This window comes from Pristiophorus japonicus, chromosome 2 (assembly GCF_044704955.1).
Source record: "Pristiophorus japonicus isolate sPriJap1 chromosome 2, sPriJap1.hap1, whole genome shotgun sequence".
NCBI classification, from domain to species: Eukaryota; Metazoa; Chordata; class Chondrichthyes; family Pristiophoridae; genus Pristiophorus; species Pristiophorus japonicus.
The window spans coordinates 300,353,979-300,381,796 of record NC_091978.1 but is presented as its reverse complement, the minus strand read 5'-3'; the positions used below and the strand labels follow the sequence as shown (position 1 = coordinate 300,381,796).

The following is a 27,818-nucleotide window of genomic DNA, read 5'->3' as shown; positions in this document are numbered from 1 at the left end:
CATTCCAATCGTTGCATCATACCTTACCTTACCTACATCAGCCTTCTCCCATTGGCCAACCTCTTTTGAACTTCAACAATTAAATTCTCCTGAAGCCTTCTAAGGCCAGACACTCGCTGCTCCCCCTGGCACACACTCTCCGACTCCCATAATATCCAAGTTCTTCCATTCTATCCAGTTACTCCCAGACAGCCTTGCCCTTGCAACAGCTTAACCTCCAACTCACCAAAAACAGCACCAGAGGAGATTCATGAGTTACAATGCACCAATAAAAATGTTCGACAAACTATGGCCTAAACCTTCTGTGTAACTGCCGGGTGCACGGAAGTTCGCTGCCATAAGTGCATATTAAAAAGTCATGGGGGTGCTGCTGTTGTATACTCAGAAAATTTAAGTCTGTAACTATTTTACTCAGCCTTCATTGGGAGAAAATGCCTGTATTTTAAAATATTTAAGCAGTCATTAATGGTAACAACTGTGCACAACTGTCAGGACATCATTTATCTGCAGTGAAATTGCCTTCACAGATTGCTACTAGCGAGTAAAATGTTCTTGTAAATCTTAATGTGCTCACTCGTTTTGAATAGTATGGTGATATTTCCATGATCAGAAATGCGCTTAAAGTCTATCAACATTTTAGGAGCTATTCTAATTAATGAAAGGAATTATGCTTGCCAAATGCATACATTTAACACCCAATCAATAAATTTCCAGAAACCTTTCTTACAAATACTAAATAAAACAAATTACTTTCTGTTGGGGGTTACATTATAGATTGTTGTTAAATTAAATTATTCTGCCTAATAGTTTGTTCAAAAGGCAATTGCTGACATCCTATCCTTCAAGTCCCTCTCATCTATTTCCCCTGTCCTTGTTTATCTATATTCTTTCTTGTACCCCAGTGCATCGAATTTAAAATTCTCATCCTCATGTTTTAATCCCTCCATGGTCACACCCCTTTCTATATATGTAACCTCCACTAGTACTACAACTCTCCAAAACTCACTGTTCCTCTAACTCTGACGGCTTGGTTATTCTCCCTTCTTTTGCCTCATAATTTGGAGTTCAGCTGCCGAGGTCCCAGCCTGTGGAATTCCCTCCACCTCCCTCTCCTCCTTTAAGACCCTCCTTAAAACCCACTTCGTTTCGTCGCCAATTCTAGTCTCACCTTAGGTCGATCAGAGTCCATTTTCCTTCTGCTTCTATGAAACACAGAACATTTTTCTACATTAAAGGCACTATATAAATGCAAATTGTTGTTAATAAAGAACAAACTTACATTTATAATAGCGCCTTTTATGACCTCAGGTCATCCCAAAGCATTTCATAGCCAAATATGTACACTTGAAGTGTAGGCACTGTTGAAATGTAGGAAAATGTGGCAGTCAATTTATGCACATCAAGCTCCCACGAACAACAATGAGATAAAATAACCGGCAGAACCCCATATCTAAAGGGTTTTTGGCCCCTGAAGCACTGAAAAATGCCATCACCCGAGGCTAGAATCTCAGCCTGAGACCACAGACTAAGCCTTAGAGCATGCCAGCTTCAATCTGAGGCTGAGGCCTAACACAGGGTTTGTATACAGCGGGATCAGTACTATCAGGATCTCGTGACTGTTTTATGGTTTTAAAACAGTTGCATCAAGGGCCAGTTTCTGGGGGGCTGTCCTATCCCACAAGGATGCCTGAAAGACATCAGAATAAATATTAGATCTGGCCATTTTTCAGAAGTCCAGATGTTAGAGCCTTGCTTATGCCAATGAGGGGGCCTAATGTCTGTTTTAGGATCCCTCAGGAAATTGGGTTGCGTGTTTTGTTCAGCTCAGGTTTTTCAGACATCAATGTGATCCAGCTAGTGTCCACCACCAAAAGATGAGTTTATCTTGTAGGTTTGATATGGAGTCAGGAGGAGTAGGAGTTGTCCTCCCAGCTCCACACTATTCACAAGGTACGCTCTGGCCTACGATCGGGATCTCTCCTGATCTCCAGTCCCCTCCCCTTGTAGGGATTACTCCAGCCTATCCGAGACTGCTTCCTTCTTCTGGCTGTCCATGAGATTACTGTGGTTTCCCCCGGAGACCCCTGCACAGACTACCTGCAACTTCTTTCCTCAGTGGCATGCCTAGTCAACCCAGGATTACTCCAGCCTATCCAAGACTCTTTCCTTCCTCTGCTGGCTGCCATTGCTGCCCCGAGAAGATAACTTTTCGACTACCTTAGCCGACCTTACAATTAACCAAGCCTCCCTCGGGTTTCTTGCCCTGGTTTTGCGTCCGTGATTCTATTCCCAATGCCGAGGTCCTGCCGTGGTCGTCACTTCTGTAGGGTGTTTGTTTTTCACTGTACTCTAGTGGGAAAGGACAATAGAAACATAGAAACATAGAAAATAGGTGCAGGAGTAGGCCATTCGGCCCTTCGAGCCTGCACCGCCATTCAATGAGTTCATGGCTGAACATGCAACCTCAGTTCCCCATTCCTGCTTTCTCGCCATACCCCTTGATCCCCCGAGTAGTAAGGACTATAATCTAACTCCTTTTTGAATATATTTAGTGAATTGGCCTCAACAACTTTCTGTGGTAGAGAATTCCACAGGTTCACCACTCTCTGGGTGAAGAAGTTTCTCCTCATCTCAGTCCTAAATGGCTTACCCCTTATCCTTAGACTGTGACCCCTGGTTCTGGACTTCCCCAACATTGGGAACATTCTTCCTGCATCTAACCTGTCTAAACCCATCAGAATTTTAAACATTTCTACGAGATCCCCTCTCATTCTTCTGAACTCCAGTGAATACAAGCCCAGTTGATCCAGTCTTTCTTGATAGGTCAGTCCCGCCATCCCGGGAATCAGTCTGGTGAACCTTCGCTGCACTCCCTCAATAGCAAGAATGTCCTTCCTCAGGTTAGGAGACCAAAACTGTACACAGTACTCCAGGTGTGGCCTCACCAAGGCCCTGTACAACTGTAGCAACATCTCCCTGCCCCTGTACTCAAATCCCCTCGCTATGAAGGCCAACATGCCATTTGCTTTCTTAACCGCCTGCTGCACCTGCATGCCAACCTTCAATGACTGATGTACCATGACATCCAGGTCTCGTTGCACCTCCCCTTTTCCTAATCTGTCACCATTCAGATAATAGTCTGTCTCTCTGTTTTTGCCACCAAAGTGGATAACCTCACATTTATCCACATTATTCTTCATCTGCCATGCATTTGCCCACTCACCTAACCTATCCAAGTCACTCTGCAGCCTCATAGCATCCTCTTCGCAGCTCACACTGCCACCCAACTTGGTGTCATCCGCAAATTTGGAGATACTACATTTAATCCCCTCGTCCAAATCATTAATGTACTATGTAAACAGCTGGGGCCCCAGCACAGAACCTTGCGGTACCCCACTAGTCACTGCCTGCCATTCTGAAAAGTACCCATTTACTCCTACTCTTTGCTTCCTGTCTGACAACCAGTTCTCAATCCATGTCAGCACACTACCCCCAATCCCATGTGCTTTAACTTTGTACATTAATCTCTTGTGTGGGACCTTGTCGAAAGCCTTCTGAAAGTCCAAATATACCACATCAACTGGTTCTCCCTTGTCCACTCTACTGGAAACATCCTCAAAAAATTCCAGAAGATTTGTCAAGCATGATTTCCCTTTCACAAATCCATGCTGACTTGGACCTATCATGTCACCTCTTTCCAAATGCGCTGCTATGACATCCTTAATAATTGATTCCATCATTTTACCCACTACCGATGTCAGGCTGACCGGTCTATAATTCCCTGTTTTCTCTCCCACCTTTTTAAAAAGTGGGGTTACATTGGCTACCCTCCACTTGATAGGAACTGATCCAGATGTAGTTACTGGATTCTTTTCCCTTCAATCTGTCTTGACCCGGGTTGGGGGTGCACCTCCCCCTTCTCCCGCTTTCTTCTCTTGCCAATAATATTTTACCGCTCTTTCCATTTGGGCCCTACTGTTATCTGCCCAATTCATTATTTGTCCGGATAGCGTGAGCAATCGAATAGGGCAGGCACTGAAGTAGAATAGCACAGAATTGAGGTGAATTATCCCCTGCCCTGAAGGCATTATCTCCCGATTGGCTTCTGTATATCTCAATAAATCTTTCCATGAATTCGTCGGCAGTTTCTTCTCGTTTGGGTTTAGTTTCTAATACTGCTGCCATACTGATGGGCTTCTGAAGGTTCTTGCTGAGAGCATTAAAGATAGCGTTTAGGCGATCCTGGGCATTATTAGGGTGAGCAGTCACTAATGCATCATGGGTGGCTCGCCCCAAATTGTCTAAGAACCGGACGTGTTCAGTCGGGCTCAGGGTCTGCTGCACTAAGGACCACAAGTCTCTTGATTCTGCATTATAAACTGAAATAGTAGTTCGAAGATGATCTATAAACTGGAGTCCGTTTGGGCTTGTCGCTTCGTTCGTGTGGGGTTACATTTATCTTTAACTCCTCCCGCCGGAGTGTAAGGTGGAGGGGGATGGGAAGGAGGATATGACAAAGGGTCAGAGGCTGCAGGAGCGCCGTTGGGCGCGGCAGTGTCCATTCATCAATTTCATCATCAGCCTCGGTCAGTGCAAAGCCAACCATTCGACTACGTAGTCTATCGGTACCCTTCTCAGAGGTCCCAGGGGAACTCTTAGTACGTTTCTCGTGCGCGCACTCTTTCTTTAAGACGTCTACAGTTTTAACATGTCCTCCTTCTGTCAAGGATAGTCCTAGTTCAGTGGCGTTCTCCTGCCAGCTTGACAGAAGGGACTCATCTTTCAGCTTTTGACAGTACTGTCTCCATTTGGCTATTAAATCCTTTTTTAACCACCGGGACCATGTATTTTTTTTACTCAACAAACCTATCCTTTGTGCATTTCCTGGCTCCGTAACTTATCATCTGAATATACGTAATTCAATAAGGTTTACACTCTTAAACTTCCCACATACAGGACAACACTACGAAGGGTTAAAAAAACTTTCACTGTTTGAAAAAGTGGGTGGAGCTAAAACAAACCACAACTCCCCGGTTTCCCCACACAAGCTTCCTTATCCACAGTAAAAATCATACAAGCATTTCTCATTTAAAACAGACGTTCACAAGAGTCTCTCTTCTTTCCTATTAATTGTTTTGGCCGGCTCTATTTTTGGATCCATGACCTTTCAGGGAATTCGTAGTTTTATCTAAATTACCCATCCTCGTGTTGCCGCACGTTGGATCAGGGTCCTCATTAGTCCTGATTGTTTCCACGTCGCCCCGTGGTGGTTTCAGTTATCTTACTCAGAGCCGAGGCGGACCAAGTGATATACAAGATCGACACCGTACCTGGCGTAAGTACAATTTAAAATTTACACAGTCCCGCGTAGTCCCGCAGCTTAATTTTACGTAATTCCCTAACCTCCGCGTTTGCCTACGCGGTTCGCGCGATTCTCTATCCCTCCGTGTCACCGCACGGTTTTCCTGTTCGTGTTGCCGCACAATCCTTACTTAATTTGTTCTAGGTTCCAGATTTAAATCCAATCAGTGCCTAGACGGGCCAAGTGATATACAAGGTCGACGTCACACCTGACTTGGACACTTATTTCCTAAGTGTAGAAAGTGTTCGCCAGAATGACCTGGATCTCGTTCAGACACCACCTGAGAACCAGCGAGTGGCTAAACTTTCCTCAGACTTTTCAAACCGGAGGAAACTAGAGCAGTATTGAAATTATACTTACTCCAGTGGCCATTTTCCTCTCGTCGCGTCCAAGGCTAGTCTGGCTCTTAATTCGCAAGTTTTCGGCAGTCGTCCGTTGAGATCCCATTTCTGACACCAAATGTAGATACTGGATTCTTTTCCCTTCAATCTGTTTTAGCGAATTCACTGACACACGAACACTTTTAGTCTTAGCAACATAAGACCTTTATTAGAGATTCTCCGGCCGGGACCTGTTAAGATAAAGGGAACACCCTCGATTTGAGCCTGTCCACCTCTCTCTTGACAAGTCCCGTAACAGTACAAAAGCTCAATATTTATACATTGTTACAGCAGAACACATTTGAGTGACACTCAGTCTATACAATCATTGGTCGACCTCCCCCATAGCATACCCAATTGCAGGCTAACAACTCTCCAAATAGGACGGGCTCCAGGGATGTGTTTACAGTTTCGTTTTACATAGCATTTCCCTATTTTACGGCTGGTTATAGCAGCCCCTCGTCTGACTCATGCCTGACTTTGCTTTTTCGCGTAACTCGTGTTTGACCACAACTCTGAGTAACCCCTTTTTGTGTCGACATTGCAAATATCACAGCTTGACATTTTCTTTTAGCTATCTTCCCATGATCCTTTTCAACTGACACATTCACAATCTGTTCTATTCACATTCTCAGAGTCTATGGAATGTTGGAAAATGACTGTCAATGCATCCGCTATTTCCAAGGCCACCTCCTTAAGTACTCTGGGATGCAGTCCATCAGGCCCTGGGGATTTATCGGCCTTCAATCTCATCAATTTCCCCAACACAATTTCCCAACTAATAAGGATTTCCCTCAGTTCCTCCTTCTTACTCAACCCTCTGACCCCTTTTATATCCGGAAGGTTGTTTGTGTCCTCCTTAGTGAATACGGAACCAATTGGTCTGCCATTTCTTTGTTCCCCATTATGTCTTCCCCTGATTCTGACTGCAGGGGACCTACGTTTGTCTTTACTAACCTTTTTCTCTTTACATATCTATAGAAACTTTTGCAGTCCGTCTTAATGTTCCCTGCAAGCTTCCTCTCGTACTCTTATTTTCCCTGCCCTAATCAAACCCTTTGTCCTCCTCTGCTGAATTCTAAATTTCTCCCAGTCCCCGGGTTCACTGCTATTTCTGGCCAATTTGTATGCCACTTTAATACTATCCCTGATTTCCCTTGATAGCCACGGTTGAGCCATCTTCCCTTTTTTATTTTTACGCCAGACAGGGATGTACAATTGTTGTAGTTCATCCATGCGGTCTCTAAATGTCTGCCATTGCCCATCCACTGTCAACCCCTTCAGTATCATTCACCAATCTATCCTAGCCAATTCACGCCTCATACCTTCAAAGTTACCCTTCTTTAAGTTTTGGACCTTGGTCCCTGAATTAACTGTTTTATTCTCCATCCTAATGTCGAATTCCGCCATATTATGGTCACTCTGCCCCAAGGGGCCTTGCACAACGAGATTACTAATTAATCCTCTCTCATTACACAGCACCCAGTCTAAGATGGCCTCCTCCCTAGTTGGTTCCTCGACATATTGGTCTAGAAAACCATCCCTTATGCACTCCAGGAAATCCTCCTCCACCGTATTGCTTCCAGTTTGGTTAGCCCAATCTATATGCATATTAAAGTCACCCATGATAACTGTTGCACCTTTATTGCATGCACTCCTAATTTCCTGTTTGATGCCCTCCCCAACATCACTACTACTGTTTGGAGGTCTGTACACAACTCCCACTAACGTTTTTTGCCCTTTGGTGTTCCTCAGCTCTACCCATATAGATTCCACATCATCCAAGCTAATGTCCTTCCTAACTATTGCATTAATCTCCTCTTTAACCAGCAATGCTTACCCCACCTCCTTTTCCTTTTATTCTATCCTTCCTGAATGTTGAATATCCATGGATGTTGAGTACCCAGCCCTGATCATCCTGGAGCCACGTCCCCGTAATCCCAATCACATCATATCCGTTAACATCTATTTGCACAGTTAATTCATCCACCTTATTACGGATACTCCTTGCATTAAGACGTGACAACACGTGGCACAAAATTTTAGGCTTAACCCAGTATTCATTTTCTTACACAACAAAAACCAACTAAAAACTGCAGGACTAGACTGCCGAGAGAAATTGACTTAAGACATACAATCACCAGCCCTGGCTGTAGCTACTGTCGGTTTGTGTTTCTTCTTCTGGCAGTTAACTGCAGCTTCAGTTCCTTTCCTTCCGTGCCTGCTTGCTGTTTCTTTTTGTGATCTTCCTCCCGCTTCTGTTTGGCGGTTGTTTCTTCTGCTCTTCCTCCTGCTTTTGTTTTTCTGTGTTCCTTGCGTTTTCCTCTTGCTTCTGTTTCGCTGTGTTCTCCACTTTTTGTTGCCTGTCTGTGTCCGTATATTTATATTCAGGTTTTGAATAAGTTTCCCACTGTGATGAAATTTGATTATTGATCCATTTAACTGTTTGGTGCAGAGGTTGAATTGCTCCTGATTTGTGTGTGGAGTTGACAATGCAAAAGATATTTCCATATGCTGAAATGCCATTAGCCCCAAAATTTGCACCTTGTTGGGGGTCCTTTGTTCTTACAGACTTGATGTCCCCAATGGCTGATTCCCCATCCTGGTCAATCATGTTCGGGGCTTCATGTAATATTCCATTGTTGTTATGCATGAGGTTATGCATGAAGTCAGTTTTTTTTTGATTCCTGACCACCTGTTTAATTCCAAATGTCCAATTTAATTCCAAAATCTGTGTCAATCCATTTTTAGTTCATGGTCTGTGTTGTTTCTGAAGATTAGTAACATTGCACCCTGGGTCTCACCATCAGGTTGCTGCTGATGTGGAGGATGCGCCAGTAGCTCAACCAAATAATGTTAATGAGGCCGGGCATCCTGGTCGGGACCCACGCTGCATGTGCGGCGCCCATTTCAAACCCGAAAATGTGGCTTTGTGGCAGCCCAAGAATTTAAAACAGCCAAATCAAATATCTCATGCTCCTGCAGACTGTCCCATCCATTGTCATGGCTCCTGGAGTGCACGAAATTTCAACTGATTAATTTTAATGTACATATTAAAGTACATTAATGTACAACTACCAAGAGTCCCTTTTACCCCAATGTTTTGAGTCCAGGGGTTAAAGGTCAGGAAAATTGTCCTCACTGTGCCCAGGAGAATGCAGTGACATGATACCTCTACAATAATGAAAAATAATTGTGCGGAGACATTTGTGCAATTTTGGCAACTCTTCTGATTAGATGCCGGTAAACTCTGTAATGTGGTCACACAAGTCATAAATTCCCTTGTATAATCCTTAATAAAAATACATTTCACTGTTTCTGACGTGAAAAGGAAACAAAAAGTACATTAAATATTTTTCATGCCACTTTCAATTTCTGTCTGTCTAATTTGATGACAAGGAGTTAGATGAAGTCCTTACTACTAGGGGGATCAATGGGTATGGCGAGAAAGCAGGAATGGGGTACTGAAGTTGCATGTTCAACCATGCACTCATTGAATGGCCGTACAGGCTAGAAGGGCCGAATGGCCTACTCCTGCACCTATTTTCTATGTTTCTATGTCTATGTTATGGTCCAGGCAGCATGTGAATGCCGATCTCCCAATTATGTAGTAGTGCAGTTTAGTCAAAATTTCTCATCTGCCTGCCATTGTGTCATCAGTTCATAGTGGCCAGGCCACAACCTTCAACTCATCTTTCAGACAAGATGATCTAAATCAATGATCCAAATCAAAGAAGTGGAAAAACAGATCTAAGATACTGAATCCCACTGGATTGCTGGTCTCAACATTCTTTCTACATTGTAATTATGTTGAAAAGAAACACTAACACAAACTGAAAATAAGATGGTAGGTACATCCTGAACACATACCAGTAAAATTGAAATGGGCTGAAAGATTACAAGTCACACAGGGCAATTGCTTTGTTGAAAGTGGAAAAATCAGAAAGAGCGAGGGCAGATTTAACAATGAGGAGTTCATTGTCCTTATTACTTGTGCCACAAGCCACCACGATTAATTCTTTATCCATGTCTCTCTCAGTTATCCTGGGGAGTCTGAGAACATTTCTGAATATGTTCTGTAATGAGGAGCCTCGCTCGCTGACGATTATATCATACATGGCAGGAAGGCTTTCTAGATACATGCAGCTGGATTCCCATCCCAATTGAGCAAAAAAAGGGCCAATTTGCCTCTGCCTTGCTCCCAAATAGCAATCCCAAATGACTTCAGTGCAGATGATGAATGAGTTCTATTCCTTTCTTCCCATTTTGCTTCTGAATAGCGCTATATCGATTTTCTGGTGTCTGCAACTGACTGCTGCACCCCCTTCAGCTGCAATGTAAATTACATGCAAATGAATGGCAGAGATGTCTGCCCTCAAACTTCTTCTGATAGCACTATATTTGTGCCACAATTTGCTGTAAATGCAAATTGATAATGGCACAGTGGTACCAACTTTGCTCAGGTACCTCATGAAAGTGATTCCCCATTGGTCTATCATTGGTCAACCAATGAAACAAAAGGATAGAGAAAAAAAACAGAAGAAACAACAGAGAAGGAAATACATAAATTAGAGTCAAATTAGATACAGAAAGAGAAATAGAGGGAATAAGAATGCAGTAAGAGAGAGAGGAAAAAGTGGCTGTAAGAAAAAATGAAAAAGAACAAGCATAAGAGGACATTGTAACCTAGTTGAGTTTGGGAATTTAATTGGTCCTTGTGAAGTTAATAATCAGTGAATAGCAGGGCAGCTGTTCGAAATATACAAACATTCTTACTGAAATACAGTTTTCCCAAAAATACATTTCTGAAATAAATCCATCTAATTTGTATTTCTGAGTGCTAATATAGCTTAGTATTCTGAAAATTACTGCCTTCCAGCACGAACAGGACTGTGGATGGCTAGACTGGCACACAAATACTGCCAGGTCAGATTTTTAAAATTTTTTAAATCTTCTAGGAAGAATTAACTACCTGCTGAAGTGGGCCTCTTTTGAGGGCTCTTGCTGTAGCTCTTGCTGTAGCTCTTGCTGTAGCTCTTGCGTATGGATGTCGCTTTCAATTGCGATGTTCTGGAATATGAAGCAGATGACAATCCAGGAAATATTGACTCCTTTATGTTGTAGGAAACCCCCTGGCCTGTCAAGGCACTGGAAGCACTAATTAGTAATGAATCTGGAGGAGGCATGTCCCTCATGGTATGTGTGCTCAGCTGGTGTGCGGGGATTCAGTAGAGGAGGTGCAAGCCAAGGCTACAGTGGGTATCAATGAACAGGCCCCGATCACATCACTTTTAGTTTAAAATATAATATTGATTGGAATGCCTGTGCCAGGTGTTATGATTCACCTCTGGCCTATCTGTGATAGGAAGCTCATTTGTGGAGCAAATGGGGGAAGAGACCAAGGGGTTGAAATTGCCCCTCTCCGAAAGGCCCATTAGCACCTTCAGGAGGGGAGGCACTAACGGGATGATAAGTACTTTTCGCCCAGGGGCAGGCGGCGGAAGTAACCCGCCTGGAATTGCACCCGGGATGACGGCGGCAAAAACGGTTTTGTGCTGCATCCTGTTGATTTCTTCCCAGGCGGCAGTGCACACAACGATGACGTCATCGTCGTGCATGCCAACCTCTTATCGCCCCACGGGGGAAATTGCCCCAGCGGAGTGAGATTGGCGCAGGGCGATGCCACCGACAGCTTACGGGTCACAAAGTTATGGTGGCTGGGGCATCCGGTCCGCCCTTAAAGGCCTTCTGAGGAGACGAGTGGGTCACCCACCAGGAACTGGCAGGGTCTTTCTTTTAGTATGCAGGTCAGACTCTGATGACATTGGGGCCCAACTGCTATTTTAACTAGAGGCCTGCATGGGATAGCTGCTGTGGCTTTGCCACCAGATCAACCTAGCGGGAAGTTAAGTCGGGGATAGAAGAGGGACAAAAAGGTAAGTGTTATTACTATTTTTAACATTCCAAGTGAGGCCAGGAGACGCAGGCCTCAGACCCAACAATGAAAGTTTAAGTCTCCTGTGCCCTTGATTTCTCCCCTCGCTCAACTGTGAGGATCTCCCAGCCACTTATCCGAATGCCAGCTACTGCTCCTTCGGTTGCCAGACATTTCGCTTCCGCCCGAGTTCAGATGGGCGACTAATGCATTTATGGAGATGATGCCCGGGAGTCAATGTTTTCTGGGCCTGGTGGTGCCGAGGTCAGGATGGTTTGTGCCTGCATTGTGCCTCCCACCTCGAGTTCAAATCAGGGCTTCCACCACCATCATTTATTATGTGTGAAATGTCTTTGAAGCAAGTGCCTGTTACCACGATGATTCCCCTTATCAGTAGGTGCATATTGTGCTTGACTACCTAGTCTGGTGTTTCTTGTCAGAGCAATCCCCATAGTGGAGACTGTGGGATGGCTGGCAACTGTCTGTGAGAGACTACTTGAATTCAAGTGGTTCTCAAGCTCCAAGTATGACTCCAAGATAGGCTTGCTTCAGGCTGCTGCTCTTCCACTGGGGCTAGGGAATCCTGGCCCTGTTTGCTTTCTGGCACATGGGAAATCGTTCACAAGAGATAGGGGACTGGGATGGTATTGTCATTATGAGAAACAACGACATCATCTATTGCCAAGTCTGATCTGCACCTGCTCTCCTTGCCAGCCTGTGCACTGGCCAACAGAACGTATGGCAAGAGTGATGTTATTGAAGCCACTATTAGTGTCTCTCTGCATTCGATCAAACATATGAGAGGGGCAAAGATTGGCAGAGTATGCAGATGCCTCTGGAACTGCCACACTTTCTGTGGCTGACTGATAGCTTGATCCTGTGTACAAGAACCATGTTACAGGGTCCTACCATCTCAGAGCCTCCTTTTCTTACAAACAGTAATGTTGAACAATCTTAAGTTCCAAACACCTCCTTTTAATACATGTAACACACAGCATGACTAGGCAGTATATCTTTCAGCTCTTCAACTCCCAGCTTCTTTCAGGGCTTATTCCTCATGAACTACATGATTAGCTGACTGGGGAAATTCTACTCCCACTCCAGATGTAATTATCTTTAAAGTGGAGGTTTTTAAAGGAGCCATACCTTTCCTCTGGGACAGGGCCCTCATATAGGCCCTCAAACACCCTACTACATACCCTATTTGGTGCTATGTGTCAAAAGCTCCAAGGCAAGATCTCCTGAGATTTCGACATTCCTCATGCTTGGAATGCATCCTTCTTTTGAAATCTGGGTCCCAGAGATCAGGACCCCTGTCCTGCTCAGGTGTGTATGGAAATGACTTCACCTTCTGGCTAAGAGGTGGCTCTTGAGCTACCTCCATATGCTCTTTCACGTGCTCTGTAGATTACTTCATATGCTACCCTCAAATTGACTAAATCTCCTCAGATGGATGGATCTGTGCTGGTGCTGGGCAGAGTGGATTTAATGCAGGGATTTTGTGTGTGGTGTTCAGAGTCTATTTCTGAGGATCACCAGACAGATTCTTGTGCCTTACCCGTAGATGCAGAGAAAATGTTTAGCAAGGTGTCCTCAAAACAACATGTTGCCAAGTAGGCCTTACCAAAGAGCTGACATAGAGCTGCAGGTCTATGAAAACTTTCATATCAGTTACTGTGCCACTAAAGAAGATGGGAAGTAAAGGGAGGATAAATTCTGGTTCTCCATCTCCTGCTATCTCGTCTGTATCCCTTCTTTGGATTTGGAAGGGCCTATTCCTTAGAAATTAGATCAGGGGATTAAAAGTGGCAGGGTAACCTTTAGTAGTCATCCTTTCTCTATTATGTGATGCACTGTCCTACAAAAGCAGAAGTATGCATTGCTTTATCTGCCTTTGGTAGCAGATTCTAACTTCACTCATGTGTCGAGATATTTGTCATAATTATTGTAATAATGGAATGGTGTAGCATGCAGGTGTTAGTCATGGAAGAATTTGACAGCCAATTGACAGTTGCAGCTTTATACTGAAAGGGGATGCTATAAAGTGCACAGTGGTGCGGAATGGGGTCTCACTGGAGAGAAAGTGAAGGAATGTATCGATAAGAAGTAAGAACTCATGATACATTTGGCACAATGAAAGAAAATTAATAGTTTTTTCCATATCCTTTCTGTGCAGAATTATAGACCACCATCTTTAGGAGGGAAAGGAGGAATGGGTAAGGAAAATCTTCCGCAAATGTTGTTGCTCACTCGTGATTATAAAAGTCAGCCCAACTCAAAGGGATGAATTTTCGGCTTTGATGTTTTTGGGGCAGTAATGGCAGCGGGGCGTTAAAGCTTGTGCCCGGGAACAGTAAGTAACATTGGGCAGCTGGGCCCTGTGTCAGAGGGCGCAGCGCTAAGGGAGGCATTGTACACCTCTCTTAAGGCATTATCATGGGAAACTGCCGAGCTAAAGAACTGGGCTGAAGCGCTCCGAGAGACGCCGGGGGGGCTGGGGGGGGGAGAAAGAAAAATCTTTTGAAAAATATTGCCCACGCCACCACAACACAAATTGCAAAAAAATTTAAAAGAAAAAACAATCACACTTTCCTTAGAAGTCCATTACTTATTTCTCCGCTGCCGGTATCATTGGACTGCCTGATTTCCCAGGCGGTCACTGCGGGGCACGCTTTGGGGCATACGGGACAGGCAAGAGTCAAAACTCGTGCCGGTGTCACAACCAGGGGTGTTACACGTCGGCACAGCTCTTTCGGGCGACGCAAAACTGGACCCGGGGATCTCTGCGGGGCGCCGGAGGCTGACCACGCGACCAGAACACCTCACAGCCGCCATTGCTCCAGGGCGCAAAATGTAGCGGAGAGGAGCCAAAAATCTGCCCCGAATACTTGTTTCAAAAATAATACTCATACTTCCAGTACCAGAATTAAAATAATTTTTTCAGGGCCATAACTTTTGTTTAGCAATCAATATTTTGTTAAAGGCCCAGTTACACCTAATCCAACAATGTCTAACTTATAATGGAGTATTTGTTGACAATACTACCGCAGAAAACCCAAAGGTTTTGTTGGTTTCACCGATTTCCCTGATTACACTGATTGCCGACTATGGGGTGGGGTAAAGGGGCCACAGCGCAGCCAGTGTCAGAGCAGTGAATGACTGACCACAACTTCAGGATTTCCACATCAGGATGGGCATGCGCTAAATCCTGAAGTTGGCATCAGCTTCAAAGGGTAAGAACAGTGAACGTTATTCGTTCGCTGTTATTACCCACCGCAATTTCGGGCCATTGTATTTATGATTTCACCGGGTATACAGACGAGAGGAAATCTTCAAAAACTCATTTATGATGTTGTTACACTCAGCAACAATAGTAGTTCTTCTCTCACTATTATTTAACATTATATTGAGTTTATTTTCTTTAGCTGTTTACTTTTTTCCTGCACATTTGACACAAATCAATAATAAGTGAATGTGAAATACAAATAGAGGCAACATATAGACAATGATGTAGATTAACCTTAAAGAATTGATTTTATTAGTAACATTTGATGTAACATGCAAACAGCAAAGCAGCAGAATCCCTGTGAAGAACAACTAAATTGTTTCCAATGATTCCAGCAAGGTAGATACACTGGAATGAACATTAGCGGCGCAGCGGGCAAAATCTTTCTCATCATGAGCTGCCTGGAGATGCCCAGGAGACATCCACAGCTTGATGGTTTCATGTAAAAGAGACCTGAGGCCGAATATCGGTGTGCCACAGGCCCACCTGTTCCGGCAGAGGGATTGTTCCCATTGCCCAGTTCGTGCAGGCCAAGTTTTAGTCCACCATCTTTAGGAGAGAAGGAAGGAATGGGCAAAGAAAATATTCTGCAAATGGTGTTGTTGCTCACTAGTGATCACAAACATCAGCCCAACTCAAGAAATACTTGTTTGAAAAATGATACCCATGCACCCAGCATCAGAATTATATTATGGATCCGCTGATCTCATTCGTAAACCTGATAGGTGGTGGTGCAGAATTTTATTGAAGGACAACATATATGCCTTAAAATCAACTTACCTTTCGGTAAGCATTCTGGCTAAAAAGAGAATTTGAGGTCAAATCATAAAATACTTTAAATATGAAGTATTTATACCTTAAGCAGCAAAAATATGCTGCAGTTATTATTACTGGACTTAATAGCTCGATTGCTACAGCAAGATGCCAAATGTACCATTGGTTGTTTAAATGAGTAATTTATTTTAGAAAAAAAGGAAAACTAAACTTGTATTTAAAAATCAATCTCGAGTACAATATACTAGATCATTATTTATACAATGACAATACAAAAATCCTTGGAACTTTAAGTACTTAGCAGATTTATGATGTCAGACATTTTGTTCATATCAGATCGGTCGCTACAGGGTATTTGTTACATACTGAGCATTGGAAACCTACCTAAAGGCTTCAATCAGCGGAACATCTGACTGGTGAGGCTAATTTTACAAATTAAAATAATGCAATGCTTTGGTTCTCTGAGGTTTATACAACTAAGGGGAAAAAAATCTAATTCCTGTTCTATCGTGCCATAGTTGTAAATTCACCAATCCTTGAGCTTTCAAATCCAACACTGCCAGTAAATTACAGAAATGTCAGATACAGACATGGTTGAGGTGTTTCTCTATCGTTATGTATCACATTACTACATGCATTAGAGTGATGTCTTAGCACCTTGGTAATGGCTCATATAATTCATTTGAAACTGCAGGGAACAGCATAACAATAAAAGGTGAAGTGCCAATAGCAAAGAGGAGGTGTCCAAAAAGACAGAAGTAAAGAGCCAAATTCTTCATTTAGCATGGTTTTTCATGTCTTGTGCGCATAATTTCTGACAGAGAAAAATGTGATTTTGTCTTGGAGGACCTTACCTTAAGGCTCCAATAAAAAGGGTATGATGGTCTGACCAAGTGCAATGATAAGTCTTGAGTGGCTCCCCCACAACAAGAACGGTTACAATGGTGCAAGGAATGGAAGAGAGACTGCTTGTTCAAAAAAAAGAAAGACTTATTTTAATATAGTGCCTTACTGTTTCTCATAAGTTCATGTACAATAAATTACTTTGAAGTGCAGTGACTTGCTGGCATGCAGCAGCCATTTTGCACACAAGATCCCACAAACAGCAATGAGAACAACAACCAGTTATTCTGTTTTTTGGTGGTGTTGCTTGAGAAAGGAATATCAGGCTGTTGGGAGAACTGCTTGCTTATCTTTGAATAGTACCATGGCATTTCAGCATCTACTCGACATCAGCTTTGTGATCTGCCTCAAACAATGCAACACTCCCTCAAGTAAAAAGAAAAGAAAGACTTACATTTATATAGCGCCTTTCATGACAACTGGGCGTCTTTACAGCCAATGAAGTACTTTTGAAGTCACTCTGGTAATGTGGGAAATTCGGCAGCCAATTTGTGCACAACAAGCTCCCACAAACAGCGATGTGATAATGACCAGATAAAGGGCTGGCTTTTGGGCTTTTTGGATTTCGGGATGTTAAAGTTAGTGCCTGAAAATAATTTGCGCCTCCGACTGCAAGTTTCGACGAAAATGTAAGTTGGAAGAGCATTGGCGTTAAGTCAAGCATTACACAATGGACTTTGTGCGCCAGAGCCGAAACTTGTGGCATAAAGAAGTTTCATTGTTGTTTAGTGCCCTGCAACATAACATATAATGTATAGTTTTATTTTGGTAGGGGTGTTTTTGTGACTTTCTCGCAGTAACATTTATGACTCATCATTTGCTACGGGTGCAATGTGCATCATTCCAACGTTCACTGGAGATGTGCTTTTATGGGGGCACATAGAATGACCAGTATTAGCTCCATCCCTCAGTTTCCTCCATTTAGGCGAACTGGTCCATTATGAGCTGGTGATGTGCGATTGTTGATCCGCCAGCATCTTCCTGCTGCCTCCCCCATGGATGGTGTGGCTATCCAATGGGGGCCTTGCCAGGCTCCTCTTCATCGACCTCCTCCTCCTGAGGTGGGCATGATAGCCAAGCTGTGCAACATGAAGCACACCACATTGAATTTGGATACCTGTTGAGGGAAGTATTGAACGTTGCCTCCTGGTCTGCCTGTAGGAGATGGCTTATCTCTGTCAGCACTTATTTTCGGAAGCACAGCCTTCTCACGCACTTCTCCTCAGAGAGCTGGAGGTCTGAGCATTGGTGCCTGTAAACCTGCAGGGGGTAAGCCCTCCTCCCCAGACGTCTTCGGCCTCTCATCATCCGTGGGCCGACATGGCCAAGAGTCCTTCCTCTGCCAATAGTATGGAGCATGATACGCTGGCAAACTAGTAATGCCCACGTTAAATTATCTCACTGAAGTTGTATGGGCACTGTAATGGCAGATAAAAGTGAAGTTTGCAAGTTGGAACTTCACACAGCATTATGTGTGCAACCATTTGTAGTCAATATGACCTGCAAAGTAGGATCCTCATCCCTCCATTTAAAAATGCTGGTAATACCACCTGCCACACCTTGGGACCGCCTGTTTTTTTCAGGCCTTTTCTAGAGTGGGCATTAAATGAGGTGTTAAGGCCAAATGTTCCATCCAGGGCGCTAGCGCAGTATTGACATCATCATCACGCTAAAAACGGAGGGCGGGGCGGTAAGGTTTTGCGCCGGTGCAAACCAATAGCCGAATCTTCCGGCCAGGTGATAAATCTTGGATACCCAGCATAACCACCAAAAACAGCATTTAACGCCCCACCGGGGTTCTAACCGAGGCGCAAATGAGCCGAGAATCCAGCCCATACTGTTTATATTACATTGATTGAGGGATAAATATTGGCCAGGAAACCAGGGATAACTCCCATGCTCTTCTTCAAAATAGTGCCATGCCACCTTTTACATCCACCTCAGTTTAACATCTCATCCGAAAGACTGCACTTCCAGCAGTGCAGCACTCCTTCAGCACTACACTGGAGTATCAGCCTAGATTTATGTGCTCAAGTCCCTGGAATGAGATTTGAACCCACAACCTTGTGACTCCGGCAAAAAGGCAATTGTGCTGCTAATGGGGTGCAAAAAAAAGGCAATTTTGGCCCTTAACTCTTTTTAAAGAAAATTAAACTAAGGTGTACCGTTGGTTAGGGAGGGAGTTCCAGGATTTTGACCCAGCAATGATGAGGGAAAGGCGTTATATTTTCAAGTCCGGATGCAGTATGACTTGGTGGGACACTTGGAGATGATAGTATACCAATGGCCTGCTAGATGGCAGAGGTCACAGGTTTGGAAGGTGCTGCCAAAGAAGGCTTGTACATGGTACGCATTGCAGCCACGGGGTGCATCGGTAGTGGAGGGAGTGAATGTTTAAGGTGGTGGATGTGCTGCCAGTCAAGTGGGCTACGTTGTCTTGGATGGTGTCGAGCATCTTGAGTGTTGTTGGAGCAGCACTCATCCAGGCAAGTGGAGAGTTTTCCATCACACACCTGACTTGTAGATAGTGGAAAGGCTTTGGTGAGTCAGGAGGTGAGTCACTCACCGTAGAATACCCAGTCTCTGATCTGCTTTTGTAGCCACAGTATTTATGTGGCTGGTCCAGTTAAGCTTCTGGACCCATAGCATGTTGATGGTGAGGGATTCGGTGATGGTAATGCCATTAAAAGTCAAAGGGCGCTGGTTAGACTCTCGCTTGTTGAAGATAATCATTGCCTGAAACTTGTGTGGCGCGCCACTTATCAGCCCAAGCCTGAATGTCTTCCAGGCCTTGCTGCATGTGGGCATGGACTGCTTCATTATCTGAGGAGTTGCGAATAGAACTGAACACTCTGCAATCATCTGCGAATATCCCCACTGCTGGCCTTATGATGGAGGGACTGTAGTTGATGAAGTGGCTGAAGATGATTGGACCTAGGACATTTCCCTAAGGAACTCCTGCAGTGATGTCCTGTGGTTGAGATAATTGGCCTCCAACAACCACAACCATCTTCCTTTGTGCTAGGTATGACTCCAGCCAGTGGAGCGTTCCTCCCCTGATTCCCATTGACTTCAATTTTACTCCTTGGTGCCACACTCAGTCAAATGCAGCCTTGATGTCAAGGGCAATCACTCTCACCTCACCTCTGGAATTCAGCTCTTTTGCCCATGTTTGGACCAAGGCTGTAATGAAGTCTGGAGCCAAGTGGCCCTGGCAGAATCCAAACTCGGCATCGGTGAGCTGGTTATTGGTGAGTAAGTGCTGCTTGATAGCACTGTTGATGATACCTTCCATCACTTTGCTGATGATTGAAAGTAGACTGATGAGGCGGTAATTAGCCGATGTGTGAATTTGTAAAGTTACCACTATTATTATCAGGGCTCACACTTGTTAATATCTCCCCAAGCCTTATTTTCTCCAGTGTAAACATTGGCAATTGCTGTAGTTAGCCTCATTTAGATATAAACATTATAAAATGAACTATATGCATTATATGATGAAATTAAGATATCATATCCAGAAGCATCCACATACCAAACGATGAAACATATACAATGAGTTTAATTATTCTGATATCGCAATGTTGAAAGAAGAGAAATGTGAATTTTGAAAGCGGTGATCTCTAAGGGGACCATCCCAATCCTACATGATGTTGCATTGAAGGTTAACATAAAAGGACTTTACATTTTGGCAATCAAAATAACTTCTGTTCTAACTTACATAAAAGTTTCTCTAAATTAAAAATCACAGTTCATTACTAAGCACTCTCAAAGGTAAAACAAATAACATTGTAAGTTTGTAATGCAATGTTTGATCTCTGTAGAATTTACTCATTTTTATGACTAGAATTCCCAAATCCAAACATTTGCTACAAAACTTAATCTGTCTGTCTGACGAATGTTACATTGTTTGCGGGTGTATGTGTCATCCACCAGTGGAGACCAAAATTTTGGATGCATTGCTACCTCTGCCTATTAATAAATTAATACCTTTAGGTCCATAAATATGAGCTACTTTCTTTCCCAGATTAAAGTAATACATTTTGGCCTTTAAATCATGCTGTGAGATAACTGGTATAATTGATTAATGCCTTTATCTGAAATTCCTGTTTGAAATAAATGGGTTACCATCTCTACTAAAATAGTGGCGAGAGGAATTTCATTCCTATGTATTATCCCATTGTGTTCATTTTTAACTGCTGGCTGCTTGTATGGAAGCAATCCTGCCAGACAGAACAATCTCCATGCTCAAGACAATCTTATCTCACTCTGTTCCAGATCACAGGTTTGAATGATGTTACAGTGAACAGATATTTTTTAAATGTCAGTACCACACAAGTGTCTATGTAACGCTGCTCACAACTCTGATTGTGTAAGCTAACTAGTGGGATAATAGGATTTTGGGGATCCTACGAGTAAAATGTTGGTTTGATTTATTAAATGCAGACAAAGCCCATGTCATGATCTCCATGTTCTAGTTAGGCCATAGCTAGAGTACTGCGTGCAGTTCTGGTCACCACATTACAGGAAAGATGTGATTGCATAAGAGAGGGTACAGAGGAGATTTACGAGGAAGTTGCCTTGACTAGTAATTTTAGGTATGAGGAAAGATTGGATAGGCTGGGGTTGTTTTCTTTGAAACAGAGGAGCTGAGGGGAGACCTAATTGAGGTGTATAAAATTATGAGGGGCCTGGATAGGGTGGATAGGAAGGAACTCTTTCCCTTAGCTGTGGGGTCAACAACCAGGTGGCTTAAATGGCGGTGGGGGTCTGGAACTCACTGCCTGAAAGGGTGGTAGAGGCAGAAGCCCTCGCCACATTTAAAAAGTACCAGGATATGCACTTGAAGTGTCGTAACCTTCAAGGTTATGGACCTAGAGCTGGAAAGTGGGATTAGCTCCTTGTTGGCCGGAGCGGACACAATGGGCCGAAATGGCTTCCTTCCATGTTGTAAATTTTTATGATTCTATGCTGTCTTTGCTCTGCGCCTGCTGATATAATTGCCAACAGCATTTGTGGAGTGATGCGAGTGGAGAAGCCATGGTTCCTGTGCCTGCTTCCGTCGTTGTGAAGCACGGACTGGAGAAGTTCCACATAAATGGACTGAAACATTACTTACGAATCTCTTTGACTGCAGTGAAATTTTTCAGACAAAAAGAGATGGAGAGAAAGGCAGTCACATTCATCACTAAAAATAGAACAGGATACCAGCTTATCATCATTTAAAAACAAATTAAATGAAACTTTGGTGGGATTTATACTCCGCTCGTGCAAAACTAAAATTATGCTCTTCAAGATAATCTTTAAGATAATCTTGACAGGCTAATGGGACTCAAGGTAGACAAATCCCCTGGTCCTGATGAAATGCATTAAAAGAGATGGCGGAAGTTACAGCAGATGCATTCGTTATAATCTACCAAAATTCTCTGGACTCTGGGGAGGTACCAGTGGATTGGAAAGCAGCTAATGTAATGCCTCTGTTTAAAAAAGGGGGTAGACAAAAGGCAGGTAACTATAGGCCGGTTAGTTTAACATCTATAGTGGGGAAAATGCTTGAAGCTATCATTAAGGAAGAAATAGCGGGACATCTAGATAGGAATAGTGCAATCAAGCAGACGCAACATGGATTCATGAAGGGGAAATCATGTTTAACTAATTTACTGGAATTCTTTGAGGTTACAATGAGCATGGTGGATAGAGGTGCACCGATGGATGTGGTGTATTTAGATTTCCAAAAGGCATTCGATAAGGTGCCACACAAAAGGTTACTGCAGAAGATAAAGGTACACGGAGTCAGAGGAAATGTATTAGCATGGAAAGAGAATTGGCCGGCTAACAGAAAGCAGAGAGTCGGGATAAATGGGTCCTTTTCAGGTTGGAAATCAGTGGTTAGTGGTGTGCCGCAGGGATCGGTACTGGGACCACAACTGTTTACAATATACATAGATGACCTGGAAGAGGGGACAGAGTGTAGTGTAACAAAATTTGCAGATGACACGAAGATTAGTGGGAAAGCGGGTTGTGTAGAGGACACAGAGAGGCTGCAAAGAGATTTCGATAGGTTAAGTGAATGGGCTAAGGTTTGGCAGATGGAATACAATGTCGGAAAATGTGAGGTCATCCACCTTGGAAAAAAAACAGTAAAAGGGAATATTATTTGAATGGGGAGAAATTACAACATGCTGCGGTGCAGAGGGACCTTGTGCATGAAACTCTTTTAGAAAAAATATCAATTGCATTCAAATGGCCCGTACAGGGATCAAACCAGCGACCTTAGCGTTAGTAGCACCATGCTCTAACCAACTAAGCTAACTGACCACCAAGTGCGCTATGAATCCCAAAAAGTTAGTTTGCAGGTGCAGCAGGTAATCAGGAAGGCGAATGGAATGTTGGCTTTCACTGCGAGAGGGATGGAGTACAAAAGCAGGGAGGTCTTTCTGCAACTTACAGGGTATTGGTGAGGCCGCACCTGGGGTACTGCGTGCAGTTTTGGTCACCTTACTTAAGGAAGGATATACTAGCTTTGGAGGGGGTACAGAGACGATTCACTCAGCTGATTCCGGAGATGAGGCGGCTACCTTATGATGATAGATTGAATAGACTGGGTCTTTACTCGTTGGAGTTCAGAAGGATGAGGGGTGATCTTATAGAAACATTTAAAATAATGAAAGGGATAGACAAGATAGAGGCAGAGAGGTTGTTTCCACTGGTCGGGGGGACTAGAACTCGGGGGCACAGCCTCAAAATATGGGGGAGTCAATTTAAAACCGAGTTGAGAAGGAATTTCTTCTCCCAGAGGGTTGTGAATCTGTGGAATTCTCTGCCCAAGGAAGCAGTTGAGGCTAGCTCATTGAATGTATTCAAGTCGCAGATAGATAGATTTTTAACCAATAAGGGAATTAAGGGTTACGGGGAGCGGGTGGGTAAGTGGAGCTGAGTCCACGGCCAGATCAACCATGATCTTGTTGAATGGCGGAGCAGGCTCGAGGGGCTTGATGGCCTACTCCTGTTCCTAATTCTTATGTTCTGTTTGCTCTGAAACCTTTCTACACCATCAGCTTTATGCTGAACTAAAACATGTAATACTCGTCTTGTGAAAGGGTCTTCAGACTTGAAATGTCAGTGGACTGACTTCTGTTTTTCAACAGGTGCGCCCTGGCCTGCTGAGTATTTGCAGCTTTTTCTATTTTTTTTTACTGGATCAAACTGTTTACTGGTTTAGCTATGGTGCTTTCAAAACAAAAAAAGATTTTTGGTCTGAAGTCGGTCCTTCCCTGGGCTTCTTTTGTAAATCAAATTCATTGTGGGTTTTTTTCTAGGGCAGAGCATGAAAGAAAAACATAAATGCATCAGTGCAGATTTGCTGACTCCAGGCGCACAGCATGCAGCCCCATTAACCTGGATGTTTGTGATCAGGGCTTTAATAATCGGTGACAGGACTTTCTTCTCAACTTGTCTGTGATGCCGCTGACAGCTGTGCTCTCATTTTGCTGCCTGAGTGGATTCTAAACCTAGATTGTTTTTATTTCCCTCCTCACAATGAACTCCCCTGCTATAAAAGCAAAATTTGTAATAAGTAGCATTTAACAGATATCAAAGCTTCCACATTAAGACCAGTGACCATACAGCATTTTATTTTTGTCCCTGTAATTATCTTCCCTCCTCTCCTAAAGGCACAGGGGCCAAAATTCAGGGTCTCAGAGAGACTTGTTACTCCCCGTTTGCAGTGGTCATTCGTCAAAATTGAATGGCCGCTGCTTTGGGGTCAACTGGCCAACCCGACCCATTCAGCCTGGACCCGATCCCGCCCGATTCTGATGACCACCGAAAGCGAGTCTTCAGTTAGTGCACCACCGGTTTATAAAAGAAAAATACTTACCTCCCTAAATTCTGCTGAACTCGTTGATGCCCCGCCGTGCAGTGCCTTGGATAGGTTTTTCTGTTGGTGCACCCTCTAAAGAGTGAGTGCAGCTTGGCAGTGCAGCAGCCCTTAAAGAGGTGGGCCCACTGCCACGGCCGGCATGTAAACATTTTTGCTGGCTGACTTCCCGATTGGCCGGCAAAATAGTGCTCCCGGGTTCGGCCTCTTGGGTGCCAGGCCACTGGCCCAGCCGAAGCCCTCCCTGGTGGCCCAGTGGTCGAACATTAAAAATGACAGAATCTCTCCCCTTTAACGGAGGGGAGAGAGTGTGGTGATACACATGCGCTTGATGTCACCACTATTCCACCGTTGATTGACAGCGGCGGAGTCTCTGTCCAACCTATATTCAGCCAGTCAGCCCGGCTTTCAGTCTATGGCCCGCCCCCATTATGACTCATTTCCTCTGGGGCTTTGAAAACTCCTGAACATGGTCTTCCGACCGCATCAAGGATTCCAGCCGTAAGTGCCACTAAAATATCCTAGGTGCCCAGCTTTTCACTGACTCCTGCTGAAATACAGCTCAACAGTTGCTAGCCACCCTTATAGTACCTTGTTCATGTGGACATTCTCCATGTTTGAGCATCGTCGTTGGATGTCAGCATGCCATTGAACTTTGTCCATGTGTGAACATACGTGTAGTGTGTGTTCATGTGTACATGTATCTCTCTATGTTTGTCTACTTTTGTGAGCGTGCATGTGTGTGTGTGTGCGTGTGTATTTGTTTGCTTGTATGTGCATGTGTATGTGTGTGGGCCTGAAATCCCGGTTCTGTGCTTCCCGCGGGCACGCGTCTGAAAATAAGAAAAAAGACCCACACCTACCTTTTGCTCCAGCGATTCCGTTCTGAGGCCTTCTCTTCTTTTTATGGGCAGAACATACCGTTGTCATTTTCCACATTGTCAGGTAAATGGTAGAGTTGCGGCTAGTTCTTGAGAACAAGTCTTCAGCACAACAGCCAGTATGTTGTCGGGGCCCATAGCCTTTGCTGTATCCAGTGCGTTCAGCCATTTCTTGATATCACGTGGAGTGAATCGAATTGGCTGAAAACTGGCTTTTGTGATGGTGGGGACTTCAGGAGGACGCCGAGATGGATTATCTACTCGGCACTTGTGGCTGAAGATGGTTGTAAACCTCACCAATGTGTAAGACTTGCCACCAGGGGGCACACCTGTGGGAGACCTAAGGGTCACCTGTACACCCTGGGCAAGCAGGTAGAAATGGTAATCTACCATGCTGCTTCCTCACTCTGGATTTACAATAAAGAGACCAAGGTCACAACAGTTTGAGCTTAAGATGTACAGTCTTGTGGAGTTATTCTAAACGTAACAATTGGCGACGAGTAACAGATCACGAACTTTCATGCAGTTATGGCTGCCGTTGGTATTTTTGAGAGATTTGTTCAGGGTAATGATTGGGAAGCCTTCGTTGAGCGTCTTGACCAGTACTTCGTGGCCAACGAGCTGGAAAAGGTAGAAACCGCAGTCAAGCGCAGGGCGATTCTCCTCACTGTTTGCGGGTCCACGATATATGGCCTCATCAAAAATCTGCTAGCACCAACGAAACCAACAGAGAAGACATATGAAGAGCTGTGCACGTTAGTTCGGGAAAACCTCAAGCCGAAGGAGAGCATCTTGATGGCCAGGTATTGCTTTTATGAGCACCACCGTTCCGAGGGCCAGGACGTGATGAGCTATGTCGCCAACCTAAGACGCCTTGCGGGACCGTGCGTATTTGTTGGATTTTTGGGGGAAGTGTTGCGGGACTTTTTCGTGCTTGGAATCGGCCACAAGGTCATTCTTCGCAAACTGCTGTCTGCCGAATCCCTAGATCTGAGCAAGGCCATCACGATAGCCCAGGCTTTTATGTCCACGAACAATCACACTAAACAGATCGGAACTCACCGACAAGTACTGTGCATAAAATAACGCCTTCAGTAGGCAGAACTGTACTTGGAACAATGGGGCACCTCCAGCGAATGCGCAGACGTGCTGCGATTCACCACGTGGCAGCAGAAGATGGCCGATCCGGCGCGGACCACGCTGAACGAGCAGGAGTGGCAACTCAACCTGAGGATGAAGAGGAAGTGTATGGGATACACACCTTCACCACCAAAAGCCCTCCGATAATGTTAAAAGTTAAACTTAATGGCACACCAGTCGCCATGGAATGGGACATGGGGGCGAGTCAATCAATTATGAGCCAGAAGGCATTCAAGAGGCTGTGGGGCGACAGAGCACAACGACCCAAGCTGATCCCGATTCAGGCAAAGCTGCGCACCTACACCAAGGAACTGATACCAGTTATTGGTAGTGCGGACATAAGAGTATCCCATGAGGGAGCGATGCACGATTTGCCACTGTGGATTGTTTCAGATGATAGGCCAAAGCTGCTTGGTAGAAGGTGGATGGGGAAGATTCACTGGAACTGGGAAGACAAGTACCTTCTCCGGCGAACGACGTCTCCCTTGCTCAAAGGCTGAGCAAGCCCCCACTTTCAGCTGAACCAGGCATCGAAGTGCAGATCCAATTGCAGATCCCTGAGGCACAGGCCGCTCATCATGACCACGAGGAGGTAAAGATCAATCGAGCAGCGGTACACACCACCCGAAGCCGACGACCTCTTCGCGACGATGGAAGAGGCTCCAGGTTGACCAAGCAGAGTGGACTCCGGCCAAAACGATCCGAATGCGTCTTCCCAACACCAGAGGCAAAATCCCTGGGGAGGAAGATTGCAGCAGTCGGCATCACGGACACGGACGAGAGTGCGTCCAGACCACGGGACGAGAGTGCATCCAGACCACGGGATGTCACCGCAACAAAACAGAGGCATGTGTTGCCCAGCAAGGAAGATGACTGGGCTTGGGGCAGATGTAAAGGGGCAGCCGCTGAGAAGACCAAGAACCCACTATGTTCCAATAAGTTGTTTGCACTGTGTAACCCATGTGAGCGCCCATTCATGGCAAACGATGTATTATATGGAGTCGGGGGTACCTTACAACAAGCCAAAGTAGTGGGCGAACACCAAGCGGTCGTATATATAACTAACAAAGTATTTGTAGCAAGTGATGTGTTATCACACGGGGTCAGGCATGTTGCACAGCAAGCCAAAGTAGCGGGCGAACCCCAACCGGTTGCACATGTATCCAACAAGTTACCCAAGGCAGTAGCCTGCGTTAATGAGACAAAAGAGACGTACCAAAGTGTGTCCAATATTTGCTCGAGTCAGACAAGCTGCCAATCTCTCAGTTTTTGGAGAGC

At 44.5% G+C, this 27,818-nt stretch overlaps 1 protein-coding gene across 5 annotated transcripts in view; it reads left to right on the top strand.

Annotated features, from left to right (window-relative positions):
* Nucleotides 1-27,818, top strand: part of fstl5 (follistatin-like 5) — a 1,328,880-nt gene that overhangs the window by 473,736 nt on the left and 827,326 nt on the right. Inside the window, exon 1 of one of the 5 annotated variants that reach the window (XM_070871640.1) lies at nucleotides 16,083-16,153. The exons of the other annotated variants lie outside the window; for them this stretch is intronic. The gene's annotated coding sequence lies outside the window, so the exon portion shown is untranslated. Of the gene's footprint in view, nucleotides 1-16,082; nucleotides 16,154-27,818 lie in introns of those variants that run through there. 5 annotated transcript variants of the gene reach the window in all.